The sequence below is a fragment of the Empidonax traillii genome, unplaced genomic scaffold (genome assembly GCF_003031625.1).
Source record: "Empidonax traillii isolate 1590-97213 ecotype Southwest subspecies unplaced genomic scaffold, ASM303162v1 scaffold1890:size56947, whole genome shotgun sequence".
Taxonomy (NCBI): Eukaryota; Metazoa; Chordata; class Aves; order Passeriformes; family Tyrannidae; genus Empidonax; species Empidonax traillii.
This window is the reverse complement of record NW_020957083.1, coordinates 29,461-35,352: the sequence shown is the minus strand read 5'-3', so window position 1 is coordinate 35,352 and position 5,892 is coordinate 29,461.

Here is a 5,892-nt window from a genome sequence, read left to right as displayed (position 1 = left end):
GGAATATTTTATATCTGTATCTACCAACAAAATAACTGCCTATCTCAGTTACTCTGGATTATTTAAAGAACTTTTGCTCACCTATATTAGTTGTTCACTTCCCTTCCATGGAAAAATTTAGTATCTGGTAAATTTAACTTGTTATGGTAACTACTGCTGTCTCATTTTTTTGTTTCTGATCTTTTCTAAATTTAAAACAAAAGGAATTGATGGTAAGTGATCCTGAGTAAGATTTCACTAATAATTCCATGAGATGCAGAACATTCTACTATTAGAGCCAAAAACAGTGAGAGATTTTTACAACAATTTGATTAAATTATGAAGGGCAAGATATTCTGTTAAAGAGAAATTTATGAAGAATAAAACCTCTCATAAAAATTAAACATTTTAAAAGATAATATTTTCTTCTGTCTGTATTTTACACTATCATTTGAGGATAGACAGTATTCCATGTTAACTAATGCATAAACACACAGTTTACTTTTCTTAGTAATAGCAGGAATTTCCTTAAAATTTAGGTTATTTCTCAGTGAATCACAGACTGAGCACACCCATCTCAGCTGCATACACTCCTGTTTGATACAGGGCAAAGGGAGCGAGTGCTACCAAGATAAATCTTCAACCCACTGTTCCCAACCATGTCCTGTTCTTATTTTTGTGCTGCTCCAGATGTTTGAGACACATCATTCTCTCGAATGAGAGCTGTGGTCACTTGGCACACTGAGATATTCTCTGTGGTTTGAGATTAGTGGAACCCAAGCAGATGCTGTCATTTCTGTAAGTGCAATAAACTCAATTAAACCTTTAATTGATGCACTCATAAATGAAAGCAGTCATTTCATTCCTATTGTGGGGAAATAACTGGTCTCCTTCACTGAAGTAATTTGGAAGGAATCCCAAGACTTATGAAAATATTTGCTCAAAGGGTGAAAAAACCCTTACGAACATTTGAGATTCCCTGGACAGATCTATGACAGAGACAAAAAACACAAGCAAAGCTGTGACTCTGAAACATCACCTTTCTCTCCTCCCTTCCCCTTTTTCAATGGCAGTGACAATCAATGACATGCTTTAGGCACGCTGCCGATGAATTTCCTCCAAATGTCTCATATTTACTGAGCATTTCGTTTCAGTCGGGGGAAAGGGAGGTAGGACTAGTAAAGTGGATACATGACGCTGGGAGGAAACTCTCTGGGCCTTCTCCTCGAGAAATGGAAGCTGGGGCTCTGTGCCATGGCACTCCAAGGGAAAATGGCCAAGTAAAACACCACGAGGCAATATTTGTGCCCGGTTTCACAATTTACACGATTTGTAGCACATGCTGTGAGATGTGTCTGTGAAAGAGTTGTAAGTGGTCTGTGCGTGAAGTGGGGTCGCCTTGGGGCTGCTAAAGATGACAAGATTAAAATAGGATGATTTATTATGGTAGAAATCTAACTCTGTGAATGCAATAGTGAGTTGAACTCAACATTAATTAAAATGTTGTGGGTTTTTTTTTTTTATTTTCATTTTCTATTTTTCTTTAGAAGGACAACTGTACTAGGAATTAGGACTGAATAATTAGAAATGTTATGTATTGCACTCATTTTGTGCCACCAAATAACACTTTATTTACTATGTTAGTATTTTCCATGTTATATAGTGCTGCATTTCTCCACGGAACAGAAATTTATAGAATTTCTCATTTAAGAAGTGTCCTAGGACGTGTCTTGCTCAGTCCTAAAACCAGTCTTTCAAGCACCTAGGAAGGACCATTATTCTGTTTTCATGGCAAGGAGATGCTGGTTCATAACTGAACTGATCAGAACCTATGTGTGGATTCAGAAGTCCTGTGCTCAGACTGAACTCAAATAAGCTTTGCTGCCTTCTGTTGTAGATGGGTTTATGTTGCTGTCTCACCAATCTCCGTGGGGTCAGCTGAATTCCAATGGTTATAAAATGATCCTTGAATGTTCCTTCAGACAATGGTTATAAAATGATCCTTGAATGTTCCTGTAAGCCTATTGGTAACACAATCCTGTAATATCTCAGACTTTAGCTCTGTAAGATTTTGTATGAAAATAAATTTAAACAGTATTATTATTTCTAGAAGGAAACAAATAAAGATGTGTGTTTCCATCTCTCTTTTTGTACCTTTCTCCCTGAGTTTCAAAGCTGAGTTATTTCTTAGAGACACAACCATGTATGGGACTCTGTATATTCCTTGCTGGCATTTTCCAAACTGTTCGGCCAGCCTGTCATGAAAAACTAAATTAATTTCCTGAATAAAAAGTCAAAGCCTCTAGAGCATGATGTTCACAATCATCCCATAAAATCTGTCTGGTTTCCCTTGATCTGCTTTGTGACACTTGTGGAATAATTTTTATTAGTTGTAGGTATAGGTGCTGATGGTGCAGGATATAGAAGTACCTTGATTTTTTTTTAATTAAGACAATTTGCAGTACAATAAACTAGTATGGAAACCAAGTAATTGAATATTCTGCTTCCTTCAAACAAAGCCCACCTGCTGTGCTCGTGGGAAGGCTGTCATGTCATGGCTAGGTATGTAAAATAAAATGGTCTTAGAGGTGATAAATACTTACAGCTCGGCACCTCTGAAATAGAGTGCACTTTGGCACGTGCACACTGCTTGGATGCTTTGCTCTGAACATGGAAACCCTGCTGAAATCACAGAGCACATTCACACATGGCTTAAAAAATTAAGTTTTAGAAGGCTGGCAAGATATTCATGAGCTTCCCTATTCCGTGCCTGCTCTTATGTAAAAAAGCCCAAGGTCTTTACACACAAAAATGTTCTTTTTTCTCTGGTTCAGGTACTACAGGCATAAAGGGTTTCAGCTTATCAAATTTGACTGATTTTACATCAATTTGGCTGTTATGCGCAGTCAGTATATCACAGAGGGGCCTTTGAATAACAAGAAGAAAGTATGATTTTGGGATTTTTTAGCATGTTTTTACATTTCTTATATTGAAGGTAAAAAGACAGGAATTATTTTAATGACCTGCAGATCCCCTCTCCCCCTCCCTTTTTTCTTTTTTCTGGAGCAGGAAAGGCATACTCCTAGGAGCACTGAATGAGAAAGATGACCTACTTTAGTTTAAAACCACAGATGAACGGAGCCTACTTTTTCAAACCTCAGTCTAACAAGCAATCCCATTAAAACATCATCTCAAAACCTTAATGTACCTTTTATAGAAAAATTGCTGTACGAGGAAAAGAAGAAGAAAACTTTCCATCCAGCACAAGGCAGTCTCTCCATACAGGCAAGCAGCTGCTCTCTCTGGGCCGACACCTGAGGTGACAAGGAAAGGCAATGTTGCTTTCCACAGTGTAATGTCTTGCACTTAATACCTGTCCTGGATGGCCTGACTTCTTCCATCTCTTCTCACCTCACACTCCTCATGAACTTTACCACACTGAAACAACTACAAACATGCCTATTGCCGTATTTTCTTTTAGTCAGTGGCTAATTAGCATATTTAAGCATTTCAGAACAATGTCTGAAGCAATGTGATTGCAGCACTGTCTTCAGGCTGCCTGAAGAGGGGTTAGTGTGATCTCTGGAGGTTGCATGTCTGGAAATTACAGCAGACCATGGTTTGGAGGTCACTGTTAGTGTGTGTTGTTTAGGGATGGGATTCGGAGCTTTGTACAGCAAATGGCATTTACAACATCACTTATTTGAGAGCGAATTGGATTTCTATTGCTGGTATAGGTACATGATGTTACCAAGGCAGATTTGCAGAAAAAAAAAAGTTCACAGTCATTCTAAAGTGAATCTATTTGAATTTCTTCAATGGGAGAGGAAAGTAGGAGGGAGTGGGCACCAACTCCTGTTGAGTTTTGAACCACCTTGCTTACAGTTCTAATGCTGTGGGAGTTTTGTTCAAATACACCTGTGAATCAGACTACACATTTTAGAACACATTGCTGAAGATATCATCTAGCATAGTTGGCTGGTGATCCAATGCAACATGCTGAATTAGGCCACTTACCTACAAGTTTATAGGTAAATTTATAAATAAAATTTATAGTTAAGTGTAATAATTTAAAAAACACCTTCAAACTAGATGCTGCAAGCACAAAATGGGAAGTGCTTGCGGGATCTTGAGCTGGAAGAAGTAATATTCCCTTTTAAAATTTGCCATTTTCTCATCTGAAACAGATGAAGAAAACAAATACGAAAGATGTAGAAGAAAACCGTCACCATCATCTCCACCTATGTTACAAAAAAATGTTGCATGTATGGTGAATAATATACTGTAAATATTTTGATGTATTTTAATCTGAATAAAGCACAATACATGCTAACTCTCCTGGAGATCAGTCTAAATTATTGAAAACACTCATTGTAACTTTAGATTTGCCAGTAACAGAATTTATGACAGAAATCAAGATCTTACTGTTAGGAAGGATGGTATGGATGGTATAACAAGTCTATGGCGTATGTACCTTCGTGCTTGTCACTTCCCTGGAGTTCCTTCTGGCAGGGGCAGCTTGCAAACAGTCCTTACAAAGCAGAAATGGCAGCCTCTCCGCTGAAGGATGATCTCCCTGAGCTATGGTTTATTTATGGTTTCTGGTATTTTACAAGATTTGCTTCCAGCTAAGCGGAAAAAGTAGCACACAAATGATAGGAGGTTCATTCCAACTAACACACTTGTAGTTTCCGAAGTTTTCCATTTCCCTCAGCCTAGATAACAGCATAAATCAGACAAAGGTTGTGTATTGAATAGTTTGTTTCCGAAAGCACGTGCAATGCATAATTCTGACCTGGGGTCCCACCCTCCAAAAGTTTGTAAGCACTGTGCTATGCAAGCATACCAAGTCAATGGGAACAACCTGACTGACACATAAAAATACTCTTTGTTCTTGTGTATGGCTTGAAAATCTCTTTTGAAATTTGAAGGTTTTTGGTACATTTAGCCTTTAATAATGGCAGTGATTTAATGTTCTAGTGAAAGGCAGTTACTGGTTGAGTGTCCATATACCGAGAAAAACACTCTGGCTCCTTATTACTGAGCAGTACAATTATTTTTAGGTAAGAAAAGCCTTCTCTAGCAGCCTCTCAGTCTGGTGTTTCTTGATGGAGATGCTAATTTCCTAGAGAGACAGCTCCAGGGACACAGACTTTAAATATTGATGAAAATCAGTAGCTGTACCATTCTCTTTGAAAAGAGCCATGCAAAGATGAAACGGCAACATAAAAACACATCAAGCATCTTCTTAGGGCTCCAAGCTGCTCTGGGTCTGTGCGAGGTCAGGCCATCTCACTGCCCACGTTCAGCCGTAAATATTGAGCATGCTAACATGTCAGTGCCGTGCAAGCCAAACGGAAAGGGCTGCGGGAGGACTAACACAGGCGTCCCTTCAGCCCCTCATGCCTTCACCCCAACCGCCAGGATTTTGTAACAACAGGAAGGGGGAGAGGCTGCCGTGGCTCCCAGGGCGAGAGGTGAGGAGTCACCGAACCCCTCGGACACTGAGGACCAGAACCATTCTTGTGCGGGCTAGGTGCCTACTCCCCAAACAAGCACCCAGAGGAGTAGATTGCGAGCGGCATCCCCGCCGTGGCTTCGGGAGGAGCTGGAGGCAGCATCCCCCCGCCATCCCCGCCGTGTGCCTGCCCAGGCAAACACAACACTCACACGTGCACATCCCCGCCTCTCCAGCCTCCCCCGCCCCGCCGGGCCCGCCCCCCCCCCCGGGCTGGGGAGCTGCTCCCCTCCGCCCCGCTGCCGCCCGAGGCTGGGCGCCGAGGCTCCAAGAGGAGCCTTCCCGGTGGCAGTGGCGGGGAACTGAGGCGGGGTTGGTTCCTGCTCGGCTGCGGACCGGCTACTCCATGCGGGCTCCTCTCCTCGCCGCCCCTGGCCGGGATGGAGGCGCAGGGC